Source organism: Neomonachus schauinslandi, chromosome 1, assembly GCF_002201575.2.
Source record: "Neomonachus schauinslandi chromosome 1, ASM220157v2, whole genome shotgun sequence".
NCBI classification, from domain to species: domain Eukaryota; kingdom Metazoa; phylum Chordata; class Mammalia; order Carnivora; family Phocidae; genus Neomonachus; species Neomonachus schauinslandi.
This window is the reverse complement of record NC_058403.1, coordinates 58,707,944-58,724,735: the sequence shown is the minus strand read 5'-3', so window position 1 is coordinate 58,724,735 and position 16,792 is coordinate 58,707,944. Positions and strand designations below refer to the sequence as shown.

The following is a 16,792-nucleotide window of genomic DNA, read 5'->3' as shown; positions in this document are numbered from 1 at the left end:
GGGAGAGTTGGATATGAGTGGAAGAAGGAGCACATCCAGTCCTGTGATAGTCTGCAGGTGGTTGCTACATGCTCTGTACACCAGCCACATTGTAAGCACTGGATCCTCGCACAAGACTGCCTGACTTCCCTGGGTAGGAGAACAACCTTCTCTTTTTCATCAGGTTGCCATGGTTTAATGATCATGAGTGGTGATCTCATCATTGGTAGAGAGGCAATCCAGTGGTCCCTTTCATGGGTCCTTTGATATTCTTAGATGATTTTACCCTTCTCCGCATTGGGTGTCAACTAATGCAAATTCCTATTTTCACCTAGGGACAGAGCTGCCTTTCCTCATCTAGCTCTAGTCTTCATCTCCTCCAAGCATGGGTGTTATCATTTGAAGAGGTGATGACAGTGATGGTAGGTGGTATTTCTTCCCCAACAAGGTGATGGTACATTCCATCTGGGTCTTTAGCACAGTAAACTGTCCCAATCGCTACAGAAATCAAATTCCGATCTATCATGCCCCAATGTCATCCATATCTACCTGTGGTAACCTTTTTTTTTTAATTTAATTGTGTTATGTTAATCATCATACATTACATCATTAGCCTCTGATGTAGTGTTCCATGATTCATTGTTTGCGTACAACACCCAGTGCTCCATGCAGAACGTGCCCTCCTCAATACCCATCACCAGGCTAACCCATCCCCCCACCCCCTCCCCTCTAGAACCCTCAGTTTGTTTCTCAGAGTCCGTAGTCTCTCATGGTTCGTCTCCCCCTCCGATGTCCCCCCCGTTCATTTTTCCCTTCCTACTATCTTCTTTTTTTTTTTAACATATAATGTATTATTTGTTTCAGAGGTACAGGTCTGTGATTGAACAGTCTTACAAAATTCACAGCGCTCACCATAGCCCATGTGGTAACCTTTAATATGGTTATAACTCCATAGTGCGCCCTAGGGATTGCCTGGTGTGCTGGAGTTTCTATAATGTGTAAAACAAGATCCATGACCTACAGAATAGACATTCTCCCCAATGACACAGAAAACAGGCATTAAACTCTATCCATTTATTTTAGTGCTCAGTGTGTGGCAGAGCTCAATATGGGCCGAGATGGTTTTCACAAGGAAAAGTTTCATAAGGAATACATCATTTTGTATGTGTCTTGAAGAAGGGGAAATGCCTAGATGAGGAAAAGGTGATAAAGGCACTCTACAGAGCCAAAATACTATGTTCAGGGGCTCAGAAATACAAATGTGCTCAGTCTTTTTGACACCCTGAATGTTAACTGGGTTAGACCAAATGGAGTATTGACAGAAAGGAAATCTGAGAGGGCTTATTTGATATAGATTCAGTGAACTTACATACCCAGGCTCAAGTATTTGGAACCAGGGAAATCCATTAAAGCATCTTTCTCTAAGTATATTGTGAGGTTGATAAGTGTTCCATTAAAAAATGCTGGGGGATGGTCTATAATCTAATAAGTATGGGCAGTGCTGGGGTCTTCAGCACCTTTAACATCCTCATGTGCATTATAAGTTTGCAAGAGAAACATATTGCATGCAGTGTTTCCTATATTTCTTTAAACAAGGAACTTTCTTTGAGGTGCATCTTGAAGTTCTAGTGTTCTATAAAACTCATTTTGAGATATACCACCTGGAAATATTTTGAAGGGCAGGAGTTGAAGGTGGGGCAAAATGCTATATTGTGATGATTAATCTGGTACTATTTTGAATGGGTATGTCATCGACTACAGAGAAGAAGATATCACTGATGAAACCAAAGGGAAGGAGAAAGATCAGAAGTAAAGAGGATAACCTCCAAGATAGGAAGAGAATGTGGGAAGAGGTATAGATATATCCTGAGGAAACAAAATGATGAAAACTCAGAGATATTGGGCAAGGAGATGAGAGCCAATAAGCTTACTACACTGGATAGTCTAGACCGTCGTACCAATGTAGGAGGCAAAGTCATAAACTGAAGAAGAGAATGGAGAACAGCCTTGGTAAAGTAGGACATAATAAGAAAAACTACTGTAGGCTTGTATTTAGAAGCAACCCTGAGCAGGAGTGAGGGTCGAGATGACATTCATGTGTCACGTTTTGTACTGAGAGCAGGAGAGAATGATGTGGTGATATGAATTCATGGTTGAGGAACATGAGAAAAGACCTTGTATACAGAAGGTCAGGGAGCAAGGAAATCTGGAGGGTTATTGAGAACAGCATTGAAATGATTGATCATAGAGTAAGGTCAGGCTGGACAAAGACATCCAGTGAAGCTAGCAGGAGCTGACTAATGGGCCAGGAGAAAAGAGGAGATTCCTTAGGCATTGAGAAAGGGGAGTTCTCAAGCTGGGATTGGAATACTTGATGTCAAATGTGAAGTGGCAAGAGTACATTGGAATGAAGATGAGGGATAAAGTAACTGGAGAGGATGATGGTAAAGCTCATGGAGAAAATGGTAATGAGTTTTGTACTGAAGTATCGATCAAAGTAGAGAGGGAAAACATAAGTCAAATGTAGAAGATTTTAGAGAAAGTTAAAAACAAGTTCAAGAAGGCAGCAGAGGACCATGATGGAGAGTATAATACAAACCTCTGGCAAGGACCTCAGTGAACAAGACTGGGATGCAGGCAGGAGAGCACAAGCTAGCTGTAGATTAAGACGTAGAGCACTGTGGTTAAAACTTGGCCTTAAAGCCCTGCTTTGCTACCCTCTGGCTTTATGATCTAGCGTAGATATTTCTACTTTCCTAAACGTCAGTTTCCTCATCTATAAAATCAGAATAGAATTCCTACCCTTAAAGAGTGATTATAAGAAATAAAGTTAAACAGGGCACCTGGGTGGCTCAGTCAGTTAAGCGTCTGCCTTCGGCTCAGGTCATGGTCTCAGGGTCCTGGAATCGAGTCTCGCATTGGGCTCCTTGCTCAGCGGAGAGCCTGCTTCTCCCTCTCCTCCTCACTTGTGCTCTCTCTCGCTGTCTCTATTGCTATCTCTGTCTCTCTCTCTCAAATAGATAAATAAAATCTTAGGAAAAAAAAGAAAGTTAAATAATGTATGGAAAGTGCCAAGCACAGTACCTGCCACACAGTCAGCATTTAGTTAATGGTTCTGTGGAAGTGATAGAAGCAGGAAAAGGGGAGTGATGTTCACTTTGGAGACAGTGATGGTGTGTTCTCCAGGGTAATGTCATTTTGAAATTTCTTGGTACCTGTTTCTCCATTTAGCCACAAACTATAATGACTAGTCCAGAAAACGTCCTCAGTGCAAGAAGCAAGGTATAGATAACTCTGAAATAACACAAATAATGTGCTGCACCATAAATCATGTCCATGTTGGAATCCTCATTACATAGTTTAAAATGACCTTATAACCAGGACCTGTGGCAGGCTTTCTGATCGGGAAGATTCCAGTGTCAAGTGACTTAGAGAAGGAGTTCCCAAAACCAGTTACTCATTAAAGCCAGAAAAATGATTACCATCAGTGTATGTGTGTCTGCATATGTGTATATGACATGTATGTGTGTATTGAGATAGGTATCTCTCACCTGATCCCAAAGATCTCTTATTTTAAAAACAAGAATCAACTGTACCTGATAGCTCTAAGTCTCCTGGGACATGCAGGTGTTATTAACAGAGTTTGTGAATTGTCAAAGAGGAATCCAGAGGTCTCTATGGAGAAAATTAACATAGATTTAATGTGACAAACAGCAGGACCTTCTATTGGCAGGGCCATCCCAGGGGTCTTCAAGCCATCAGAGGTATTTCTTCTGGACATGGGTATTAACTAGTGGTTAATCAAAGAGCTAAAATGTTTTTTTAAAGGAGCTAAAATATTTTAAAGTAAAACATTTCTTATAGCATTGGAAAGCTGAAGATGGGGTTGATGATTAGTTTGTCTGGCCATGAAACCTTTGGTGCCTTCTTCATTAAATGGTTTTTCTCACCACTTTCCAGAGAGGTGGGGGGGGGGGGTGAGGGGCTGTGGGTTAGTGATGTAGACTTGGGAATTCATTTCAGGTAATTAGTTAATAAGTTAAGTCAAATAGATTTCTTTACAGGTGTAATGGTTTAACAGGTTGATGAGCTACTTAATTCCCACATCTTCTCAGGGACTATTAGAGGTTTAAGTTCCCTTAAACATCATAAAATCCACATTTTCTTACAGATGGAAAAGCTGAGCCACCTAGAGGTTAAATGACTCATCCAAGGTCATCTAGCTAGTTCTATCATTTCACTTTCTCTTTTCATCCTCCTATTCCCCTTAACTCTCCCTCCTTTTTTCTCCAGTATTTTGTGCCCTACCACCACTTCTCTGCTGATTATGTCTTAGAGTTACCCTACCTTTACCAAATTTCTGATGCCTCAGATTATGAGACAGTGGGTCTTTGCCAATTAGTAAACCTTCACCACTAATTCATCACTACATGTGGGGCAAAGAAAGGAGGAAAGTGGAACAATTTTAAATTTACTGTGATCTTTGAAACAGCTTTAGCTACACCTGGGAATTTCTGTTAGACAATTAAGGTTAGTAAAGCTCATTGAATCTCTCAGAGGAAAGGTGTTATTTGAATTATTACCAGATAATTATTGTTAAAAATAACAATAATGTAAAAAATAGGAACTTTACATGTTAGAGACATTACCATTTTAATTTCCAGTGGGGGGTAGTAGAGCCCTGGGGGATCCAGGAACAATTTTTTTTTTTCCCCATGATGTGCTCTATGCCAGAAACTCCTTGAATTCTGTCTAATGCCTGATGACCTGACAAACTGGCCCAGAATCAGAAGCCAGTCGTGCCGTGTGAGCTGTTAGCCAAGTTATTCAGCTTGAACTGCTCCTTCAAAAACAGTAGGACGGCGAGTGTCAGACATAAGACCTGTGGTACCCAACCCAGTGTCATCAGTAGGACCTGGGAGCTTCCTAGAAAAGCAGAACCACAGACTCAATCCCAGACATGCTGAATCGGAAATCCTGCATGATTCATTTGTTCATTAGAGTCTGAGAAGACCGTTAAAAGATGTTCTCATCTTCAAACAGAAAGGAGTTAGGAAGGAATTCTACTTATTGATTCTGAAAGAGTTCCTTCACCTGAGGTCTGTGCTGCCAGTCTGAATTATCATGGAAATAGCATAAGCGTCTTTCTTGTGCCGAGGTCACAGTGGGAACTAGAAATGTGTCATGCTGTGTTGGAACAGTTGTTGTATAGTAAGAAGAAAACAACAACAAGAAACAAAACACCCCTGCCCCCCACCCTTGACTTAAAGTAAGAGAGATCTGGCTCAGATCTGACCTTGAATTCTGACCTCACTATCCACAGAATGGATAATTGAGCTCTCTTAGTCTCACTTTTCCTCATCTGTAAAATGGGCATGCTTATACCTCCAACACAACATTGCTGTGGAGGATTCAGTGAGAATGTATTTACATGTAAAAATTCCCCCATGCAGTCCCTGACAAAATGTAGACATGTAACAACTGGTAGCTATTATTGTTACTATTACCTTTTTTGTGAGCTTTCGTCATGAAGGCCCCATCTCTCATTTTAGGATGATCTGGTGTGATTTCCAAAGAATGGGAAGAGCCACACTGAAGTGAGACCTCCACAGAAAATTCCTTGTAGTGATGTGTGGCAGTATGTTACATAACAGCTCTGCTCTCTGAGGGCTTCCAAGACAGAGCTGCAGAGACGTCAACAATAAAACAGACTGGGATGGAAATGACCCACCGTCTCCTCTGCCTCTGACACCATCAAGAACGTTGCCAGCTGGGATCCAAGAGCAGATTCTTTATTACAGTGATGATGTAAGAGGCAGAGAGAACAGCTGGATTTCCAGACTCTGGGAAAAATGTGTAGACCCAGCAGCCTCTCAGAATTATCTTTTGACTTAAAAACTGTGTACATTGAATATGGGAGTCATTGCAATAGAATAAATATGAAACCTCATGAAGTCATTTTCAAGGAGTCTTTTTTAGAGCATACCCACCCTTTAAGCAATAAAACATGACACACTAGGCAGTAGTTCTGATTAATAGACCCCTAGGTGTGTGCTGAGGCATGTGGGGAAGTAAGGAGAGGGGGAGAGATGACCGTTTGCCAAAAAATGAAAGGAAGATTATAGCAGCGGGATGTGGGGAGGAGTTTGATTAAAGGACAGAAAGATTATATCTCCATTTAATTATAAAATGCACAGTTTAAACCAAATGTTGGGCATATTTAAAATGTACACTTCTCTAATTACGCAATGGATTTGTATGCTTCCAGGTGATTTTTCATTGCAATGTACCAGACATATCGGTCAGTGATATACTTTATCATTTTAATGGAGTTGCCAGGGGGAGAAAAGAGAAGGAAGCCGTGTCTGGTGAAGTGTTGATAACCTGTCCAGCCGTAAGATGGTTAAGAACTATAGAGAGCTCTTGAGCCCCATTTGCTGTTTATGTGGTTACTTGGATGTTGCTATTGAATGGATGTCTCAGTGCATAGCTTGGCTCCCCCACACTGGCCAAAAAGCCTCTGATTGATAGTAACAAGTTTTTCCTCTGGTGAGTAACAGTAAGTACTCGCCTGGGAGAGGCAGATAAGTCCTATAGTACTGGAGGCTCACATTTAAGAGCTGAGCTTTTCTGGCCAAGTAAACACTACCGAGATTCCCTAGAAAAGTCTGGTTTTCTCACCTAGGTAAACCATATTTTCTGGGGGGGGGAGGGGGAAGGAACTCTTCATCTTTGGGCAAGAGGAAAGGATTCTGTTTGAGGATGAGGATAGAAAGGAGATTAAACAGTGAGTACTTCTATCATGGGAGGAAAAGAAGAGAAGAAAGTTGGGAGCCTTGGGAGCACTCGCCTATGTGTTTCCGCAAGTAAAGTGGTGATACAGTGAAAGAAAAATCCGTGAAAATTTAAACAAACTTATAGGATCAATTCTGGGCAAGACTAGGTGGAGAAGACACACGGATGTGGGTTGTGTCGTAGCGGACTGCCAATGGCCTCTGTTTCCACGAGGTCAGAATTTAACCATAGAATCACTGTGGCATGTTTTCACCAAGAACTTCAGCTGAACCCACTGCTTTTCTAAAGCATGAGAAATTCCTTCATCCTGCTTTTCACCCTGAGTTTATCACCCCGGTGGCATTTGCAATATTGTCATAACTGTTTCTGCTGACAGTGTTAGAAAGGTTTGCTTCCTTGTTCTTTAAATCCACCCTCATTTTTTAACATTATTTATCTATAAAAGGATATTTATTATTTCAGTTTATTGAAGTGAATCAGTGAAACAAATTTCTTTATCTTTTGGAACCCAGTATATCCTTGCTGGCTGTGCACCCCGTGAACCCCTCACTGTCTCTGGTCTGGTGACTGTGGATGGTCTGCTGGGCCTGTTGGTGCCGAGCATGCGCTGATAGATATTTAAAGATGTGACCTTTTCTATCGGTTATTGCTGCTCGGCCAAGAGCAAGGATGTGGCCTTGAGCGAGTCAGTTCCCTTAATCTCATCTGGAAAATAAGAGGCGATGAGCTTTCAGGTCTTTCCAATTCAGTCTCAGTTTCCATGACTCTAAGCAAGAGTCTTGATTCCTTTTAACTTTGGTTCAGCAGACATCAGCCGAGGGCAAATCTCTGTGCAAGGCATTGCATACTATAGGGTACAGGAAGTAAAAATTATCTCTGCTTCCTAGGACCTTATAGAGGGGGGAGCCAAATTACACAAGTAATTACTAGAGTCCATAGGACATGCAAAGGGAGTAGTACAGAAAGTGCTTGAGGACTCAACTAGGGCACTTTCCTTGGGGAGATGTTTCATAATGAGGTGGCATTTGGATGGGAAAGAGTGGGACTTCTCTGCGGTGTGGAATGGACTATAAAGAGTGGAAATTAGACTGGGTCTATATTGTAGGGGCCTTGAATGCCAAACTGAGAAGTTTGAATTTAGTCCAATAGGCAAAGAGCAAAGGAATGATATGTTTAGAGTGGTACTAAAGAAAAATTAATGTGGTATTGATGTAAAGGATGGGCTAAAAATAAAAAGAACCTGGAAGAAGTGAAGCCATTGGGAGGCTGTCACAAAAGTCCTGGCACAGATGACAAAGGGATAAATAGGTGTTGGGAGAGGAGTAGGTATTGATTTAGGAAGCACAGCCTCTAATCTCTTGGCAGCTGATTGGATATGAGAAGCAAAAGAAAAGGAGGAATTAAAGATGACTCCTCCATTGTAGGACCAAGTAACTGGGTAAAGATGGTAGGAAATGGACCATGGCAGGAAATGGGAACATATTTCGAGGGAGAGACAATGATTTCTGTTTTAAACTTTCTGAATTAGAAGTGTCTGTGCTGTATTTGATGGAGGTGTGAGCTTCTCAGAGTTAGAGGCCCTGTCTTATTCATCTTTTCCAGGTGCCTGAGCGATGCTATGCAAACACTGAATGAATGAATGAGTGAATGAATGAATGAACAAGCAAATGAGTGAATGAACCAATAACCAGAGGTTATTAATAATGTGGATCTGGAGCTCTGCAGACAAGCAGGAACTAAAGATAGCCACGTGGGTGTTCTCTATGGAGAAGTAATTGTTGAGGTCTTGCAGGGTGGGTGTAGGCAAAGACTGAGAAGAGAATCTTGAGGAATATCTACATTTAGGAGAATGAAGACGAGCCAGTGAAGGAGGCAGAAGAGAGAGCCGAGTGGTGGAAGGAAAGTCAGGAAAATGCAGGATCCCAGCAAGAAGGGAGGACAGTTTCAGGAATAATGTGGTCATCGGGGCTCGGTGTGGCCAAAAGGGCAAGGCCTAGGGAAGGACCTCTGGGTGCGAGGCTGGAGACAGACAGTGGTCAGCCCTGCAGCCCCTAAGGGTGAGCGCCACGTGTTAGAGGACACAGGAGATGGCGGAGACTTTGTAGTGAAAGGCAGAGACTCGGCAGGAGCTCAGAACGTGGCCAGGTCAGTGGCGTTTCCAGAGCAGGTAAGAACTGGGCGCTACAGCAGGAGAGGCTACAGTGGAGTCGAGAACACCAGCAGAAGTGTCGGCTGTGGCAAGGTTGAAGGACACTGCCCCCCGCCCCCACCCTCCACCTCGGCTTCCATGTCCCCACCACCAAATGTGCTGCGTCCGTACAGACAGGGTGCTGTGGAAGATCTCGGACCACCCCCGCCATCAAGTGGGCATGCTGAGAATGGAGCCTGGGCGACATCCTCTCTTCTGCCTCGGCCTCCCCTGCCCGGCCCTCTCTGGTGCAAAGGTGCAGGACCGGACTGTCCCCCAAGTCCCACAGTTCTGTCTCCATCAGCGGGACTGATCACCATCACCTGTCATTTAACGGTCTTATCTTTCTTCCTTGTCTGCTCTAGATGCAATCGCTCTCTGTTCCCTGCCCCAATGAACATCTGCACTAGGCCCAAGCCTTGGAGTGATTTACCTGAAGAGTGACACCATTTATTTGGAAACTACTGTGAGTACATTATGCCTCCAGTGAAAGGCTTCTCAGTTCACTCAGTTTAATTTGGAAAAAAAACAAAAAAACAAACACCCTCACACAATTGTAGACGCAGATGCAGCTGTAGATGGCTTCAGGTCTTGATCGCAGTGGGGCTACAAGACTCGAGGCTGAGGAGCCCGAGGTGGCCCTCGGCTGCCAGCCTGCAGCACCTGCCCCGAGCAGCAGCACGCCTCCTCACCAGATGACGCGGGGCCGGATCCTGGCATCCTTGGCGGGGCCTGGCACTGTTCTGCTTGGTCGTCTGCACCCGCGCCGGAAGTGGTGGCAGCTCCCAGCCGATCTCTTGGCCCCTTGTCACCTCCTGTGCCACTCTGTTGAATCTCACCGCAACTTGTCATTTCATGCCACCCTGGTCAGGTCTGGGGGCCAGCTTTCCTCCTCGGCATCTCTCTGTTGTCTGAGTCGCATCTCTGAGCTAATGCCCTTGCTCCTTTCGGGGGCCAAGGCCCTCCCTGGGGACTCGGGGCTCCTTCAGCCGCATCTCTCACCCATTGCTTCCAGCTCAGCCCTGGCCTCTGGATGCATGGCTCTGTGCGTGTGGTTGAGTTCCCTCTATGTCAGACATTTATGTCAGAGAATACAGGGCAAGGTGCACAAATAGGTTGGGATATGAGGCATGATGCCTCCAGGACAATACTTACAAAAGATTGATATCAACTATTCATTAACCATTGCTAAAAGTAACAGATGAAGAGATGCTTTTTTTTTTTAACTGAAAAAGCCAGAAAGTTAAATTATTTAGAGGCTATGCATGCAAAACAGCTTAATTATACATTTTAAGACAAAACCTCGTTCTAGTTGTATTCTCAGGTTTTCCTATCTATGGTATGAGGCGGGTCATGGGATAGTGTTTTATAGACCTCTCTGCTACTGGAAAATGCTAACCCTGGGAGAGTAACATCCCTGTTAGGCTTTCGGGTAGGGTTTTCACATTCATATTTTCTATGTCTTTAGCTATTTGGGCATAAATCATACACAAAGGGACAAAGCCACAGTTTTTGTTTTGTTTTGTTTTGCATTGCTGTTCCCCTTTAATGCTTTTAGTCACCTGGATTGTAATTAGTGGCAGTGGACGTGTAGGTGACAGGCAGGCTTGCCTGGCCAGCACGGAGATGGGGACCACCAGAGTCATCTGCAGTACTACTGGGTTCAGGGGCTGGGGACTAAAGACACGACGGAAGATCAAAAATAGTTTCTCCATACCCATGTGAGGAACTTGCTTGTATAGACACCTTCATTCATTCATCCTCAAGTTGAAGTGCAAGGAGTGCCTTAGAAATTCCCACGTCTGGATGGTTTTCTGGGTTTCTCTGCATTACAGGGTAACTATACTAGGGCAAGTAACACAGCTGTGCTAGGGTGTAGTCAGGGTCCCCAGGATCGGTAGCCTTTGGAAGAGGGAAGAGTCTTTACCGCTCCTACCTTCTTGCAGAGAACTCAAATCCACACCCAGGAATCAGGACCTACGCTTTCCTGAAAATCATAGGGAGTCCCACCAGTGAGCATCTGTTTCTGCCCTAGGAAGCATTTTACCTGTGCCCAACACCAGTACCTGCTTTCAGGCCTACAGGTCCTACCAGGGACAGATTAGGCTCTAATCTTTGCAAGCTCTCTCATATTTAAAGAAGAAACAACAATAAAGTTTCTGCACTTGGCTAGGTACAAAACCAATAAGGTGAATAAACTATAAAAACGTGGACTAATTACAAAAATGTGTCCAGGGTTGACAGTGCCCTGGACCAGGTCTCAAGGCTTAGGGATGGGAAGGGAGGGGACAAGTGTTAGATTTTAAAACCTACCCACTCCCAGACCACTTACACAACCATACTCAGCAGCCCTGCCTACTTCTCTGGATTGTTGTGATAATTAAATGAAATAATATGCGTATAATGTCTGGCATAGCAGAAGTGAATATATTTACTCGACCCACTGAAATTCACTGGGCAATTTACTCTGTGTCAGACACTGTTCTGGGAACTAGGGATGTGGCCGCCAACAAAACACACAAAAATCCCTGCTCTCACGGAGCCCGCATTCAGCTTTCTCCCCCATAAATGGCAAATAGACAAAATAGGTACATGGACGCTGAGAGAACTGACTTCACTTTATTTTGCTGTGTCTTTCTTTCCAGAAAGTAAAATTGAGACGGAAGGGTGAAGGAAACGGAGAAGGGAAAGAAGAGGTCCACTGATTAGTATCCCCCCTGTACACACACAAAACCCCAGAGCCCTTCTCTGCCCTGATATGTGGCCCAGGAGGCCGGCCTCTCTGAACTGCACTCCCAGGCTCTCTCCCCCTTTGAACTGGGCCGAAAGGAACATCAGTAAAGGATGTGCTGGTAGGAGGAGAGTGAGGGCAATGTACCCCCCTTCCTAACTGCAGTTCTGACTAGACTCCGAGAATGCCATGCCTTCCTTGCCCCTTGGATTTAACCGTTGAAAGCTGACATTCACAGCATTCCACCGCCTCTAGCCCTGGCGCTTCACCCCGCCCTGAGCACCCCACTACCTCCTCTGTACCTCACTATACAGTCCTTATATTAAACTCTCTCCAGCTAAAACTTTTGAGTGTGCCCACTGTTTCTTGCCCGGATCCTGACTGATACAGCGAGGGAGACATACACTGAAAAACATTATAAATCGGCCTTGCCAAGAAAATTTAAAAAATTGAGAAAATAAAATGTTTTAATTACGAAAACATCTTAAATTGATCTGAGAACATTAGACCAAGTAGTAAAAGGATAAATTGTAAGGAGACGTGGTAAGCGTGAGTGCCAAAGGTTGGCTTCGACGCACAGACCATAGTGCCCAGGTTTGATGGGCTTCCAGGGCCCAGTGTAGCTTGCTTGACCCTCAAGTTCGAGAGGGGCTCTTGGTGTAGCAAGAGCAATGACAAACAAGTGAACAGAAAGTGTCGGGAGCGTGATACAGTAAGATCAAAGTGTTCAAGAAGAGATTGCTTATCCTTACATTCTTTTGCCTTTGCTACAATGACAGTCCATTTGCCCCTGACGAAGTCTAGACATTAAAAAAGATTACTAAGGTCGAGGAAGTGCTTCCTTATAGCTGACGAAAACCATAGAACTGATGCTCTCTCAGAGCTACCATCATTGAGCACTGACCATGTGCCATCACTCTGCCAATCGCTTGACACGAATTATCTCATTTAATCCTCACATCAGCCCAAGGAGGTAGGTATTATTACCCCATTATTTCCACTGAGGCCCAGAGAAGCACAATAATTTGCCTAGGGCACTCAGATACTTGATGGTAGAGCTGGGTTTCATTGGCGGTGGGGTTGGGGGGGCATTGTTACACCTCTGCTCTCTGATCCCCTCCCCAAACACTCTCCTGAGCCTTTTCAATGTTTTGTTGGGAAAGAGAATAAAGAAATGGTTACCATTCCAAAAAAAAAGGGGGGGGGGAGGGCATTGTGGGTCTAAATTGTCATGATTCAATGACTGAGTAATTATTTATCAAAAGGAGGTTTGACTAATTCTTTCCTATCCAGCAGGCTGATAAGTGGAAGGCATGTTAATGTGCAGGAGAGGTGGGGTGGGGGGGGCAGTGAAGAGAGAAAATTGGGAGAGGGAGATAGAAGAGAGCACTCTCCTCTCAACAGCCCCGGGAGCCTGATAAGAGCTCACACAGATAAAATATTTATTTTCCATATGTTGTAGAAAGCATTGCCATCACTGTATGTGTGCAATATGTGCAAAGAAGTGTGAAATATATACATCAAATGCCACCGATCTGGTTAATTTCCACGCATTTAACATGCCTGATACCTACTATCTCATCAATATGTTTCAATGCATATTTCTTTCCACATGCAATATGTCTAGTAAGGAAAGAGCCAACATCATCCACAACCTCACTCACTGCTATGTTTCAGCCCAAAACTTGTTGCCAGGACCAGCACAGTGCGAGTTAAAAAACCAGCCACCAGTCACCTTAAAACGCCTTTCCAGTTCTTGAAGCAGCCCTTTTTCTCTAAGAGAAATGTTTGCAGTGGGGAGATGAAAATGTTTTTGTTCTCTTTGGACAACTGGGAGATCTTCAGTGAGGATGTCAGAACTGACCGTTTGAAAGGCAGGTGCCTGCAGCCACACTTTTTTTTTTTTTTTTTTGAGCGCAGAGTTCCACCAGTGTGGCGGGAGGAAGTGCACAATGATTGGTCTGTTTCTCTGTGGAAGTGTTCGGGGTACACCCAGTTTTGCTTTGCATATATTTACGAAACATCTGCCCTTTTCTTGTTCTTAAATCCTTCCCCCTCACCAGCCCCCTTTCCCCTTTCTCCCGGTTTCTTTCTTTCTTGTTGTTGGCTTGTCTAACTTTTTCACTGGAGCTTTCATTTTCCGGTTGAGGGGCGACTTCATCAGAGTGTATAATTTTAACATTGGGGGAGGGAGGGAGAGAGGGAGAGAGAGAGAGACAGAGAGAGAGAGAGAGGGAGAAGGAGAACTGAAAAGAAAGAAAGAGGCTGAGCGGCCAGAGCTTGGCAAACCAACCTTTGGCATGGTGACCAGGAGGAAGGTTCTGGTCTGGTCGGGAGTTTGCCTCTCCCACGTGCGGCCCGAGTAGCCTGTGTGCTGCTGCCCTCTAAAGGCTCCAGGGAATAATGCATAGCCATGGAGGCTTGGACAGACTTGCCCTCAGATGTGCCATGTTTATATGATTCTTTCTGCACAACCAAAGAAGGTATTTTCAGTTAATTACTGCAGGACTTGCCTTTTCCTCCTTAATAAACTATCAACTGCAAAAACGGGGCAACATCACAGCACCTGTGCATGTCTGGACAGACTGCTGCTATGTTTCAGTGTTTCTCGGCTCCAGAAAAAGGAGTCCAGCAGAACTATCAGAGAGGGTGAGATGAGAAATGGATTGCTTCTAAGGACAGTTGGTGGCTCTCCGTTATCTGTGCAGGTGGAAAAAGCCCAGTGGTATCAGGATGAGCAAATGAGGGGGTGAGCCAGAAGGTTGACTTTTCAATATTTTCATTGGTAGACGTGGCTTCCAGTGCCTCTGTACTGCGAGTGTTCTCCATAGGTGATCCTTGAGACAACACACAGGAGGGTGTGGAATAAAATGCCAGGTAGGAAGCAGGATCAAATTTAGGGAAGGAAGCAAGGGCATTTATATAAAGAACAATACCATTTTTGCAGTGTTAAAAAAGTAATGTTGGTTGTTTGGTCATATACTCATGTTTGAAAGAGGGCTTTTTCAATTTCCTGAAACAGAAATCCAAAACTAGCCGAGGCCTTGTCAGTAAGCATCAGAAATAAATATTAAAAAAAAAAAAAAGTTTTTCTGTTAAGTGATATCTACCATTAGTATTTCATGCTGATATTTAAAGGACTCATGAGGACCAGTCCAGCTTTGTTAAGCAAAATGGTCCTACTCTTGGGGCTCCTGTGGCTCAGTCAGTGAAGCGTCTGCCTTCGGCTCTGGTAGTGATCCTGGGGTCCTGGGATCGAGCCCCGCATCGGGCTCACTGCCCAGTGGGGAGTTTGCTTCTCCCTCTCACTCTCCCTCTGTGCTCTCTCCGTCTCTCTCTCAAATAAATAAAAACAAAACAAAACAAAAGAATAGGGAAACTTAATTGGGATTTAGACGATGACTATCCTCAAAATATACCTTGAATTCTATTCTGCTTCACTCCATCAACAAACAAATATTGAATGACAGCTTTTTTAAAATTTCTTTTAAAGATTTTATTTATTTATTTGACAGGGAGAGACACAGCGAGAGAGGGAACACAAGCAGGGGGAGTGGGAGAGGGAGAAGCAGGCTTCCCACCGAGCAGGGAGCCCGATGCGGGGCTCGATCCCAGGACCCTGGGATCATGACCTGAGCCGAAGGCAGATGCTTACCGACTGAGCCATCCAGGCACCCCTCGAATGACAGCATTGTCGAAGCTATTCTGCTTAACAGTACACACTAGAGAGCAAACTCCGAGAGGATAGCAACCGGGCTTGCTGCATTCCCTAACCTATCCTGGCACACCATAGGTGCATGATATTTTAAGATGAATATGTGACTAGATGAATGGTGCGAGGGAAGAAGGAAGGAAAGAAAGGATGAACACAGGGAATTAAAAAATAACTAAGACATTTTCTCTCAGAGTTTACAGTCTCATGGGGGGGGCAGATAACCACGTAAATAACCACTATTGAAACAAAACTTAGCGAGTAAAATAGGGAGAAGTATAGATTTTTTTGGAATTTCAGAGAAAGGTGGGACGGAGTTGAATTTCAGAGAGAAAGAGACATTCCATCTGGTAGAGGTAAATCAAGACAGTTACAAGGTGGAGACAACCTTTAATAAGTAAGAAGGATAAATATGATTTCAACAGAGTTGTAAAAGGGACATTCAAAGCAAGGGAACTAACTTGAACAAAGATGTAGAGCCAAGGATGTAGATACCCCAAGACGTTCTGGGAATTTTCAAGAACTTTGAGAGTCCTGTGTGGCCAACATGTGGTCTATATGCTAGAGCATATTTAGGACTCATTTGGGGTGCTGGGCTAAACTGATTTTCTCCGAGAGGTCAAAGAGGATAGAGAGCCAGTAAATAAACAACAGTCTAAATAAAACTGTTAAGGTGATAGTGGTGGAAATGGAAAGGAAACATGGATGTGAAAAAATATGAAGGAAACAGAATTGTCAGGACTTGATGAATTGGCTTTAAGTCAGAGAAAGGTGTTACTCACCTACAGTTTCCAACCTGATGACAAAGCGGGTGACAGACAACAGTGATGGAAATAGGGAGGGGTCTGAGAGGGGGCACTGGTTTCCAAGAATAAAGAAGAGTTGAGCTTTGGAGACTTTGATCTTGGATATTTTCTTAAACTGAACACCGGAAACCGGGCTTTGGAGGTCCACGTAGACCCTCAAGAGTTGGGGTCGGTTCCATCGTCACGCATCCAACAAACAATTGGTAAAGCATTGCAATTCATTGCTTCTCTTATATTGGCCTACTCCATGCTGAAAAATATGTCTGAAAGCTTCCCCTCTCTCTTCATCTTTACCATGCTATCTCTGCCTCCTGCCCTCTGAAAAAGCAGATTTGATTTCACAACCTGTTGGACCAGAAACACAGCATGCTAATCATAACACCATATTCTGCGAGGGCAGATTTAACTACCCCGTACAGCAAATTCCGATACAAAATATTCTGTATGACAAGTCCATTGCCAGGCTTATAGAAACGAGAAAAACATGGAAACAAAGCTACTTACAACAAATTCTGTTGCACACAAAGTCTTCCACCAAAAAATAAAATAAAATAATTTCTCTGGTCACCATCCACATAATG

At 43.9% G+C, this 16,792-nt stretch overlaps 1 protein-coding gene across 1 annotated transcript in view; it reads left to right on the top strand.

The window, feature by feature from the left end:
• The window catches only part of ZBTB20 (zinc finger and BTB domain containing 20), a 632,172-nt gene that overhangs the window by 572,423 nt on the left and 42,957 nt on the right, over positions 1-16,792 (top strand). The window contains exon 8 of the mRNA XM_021692619.2: positions 9,328-9,428. The gene's annotated coding sequence lies outside the window, so the exon portion shown is untranslated. The remainder of the gene's footprint in view (positions 1-9,327; positions 9,429-16,792) is intronic.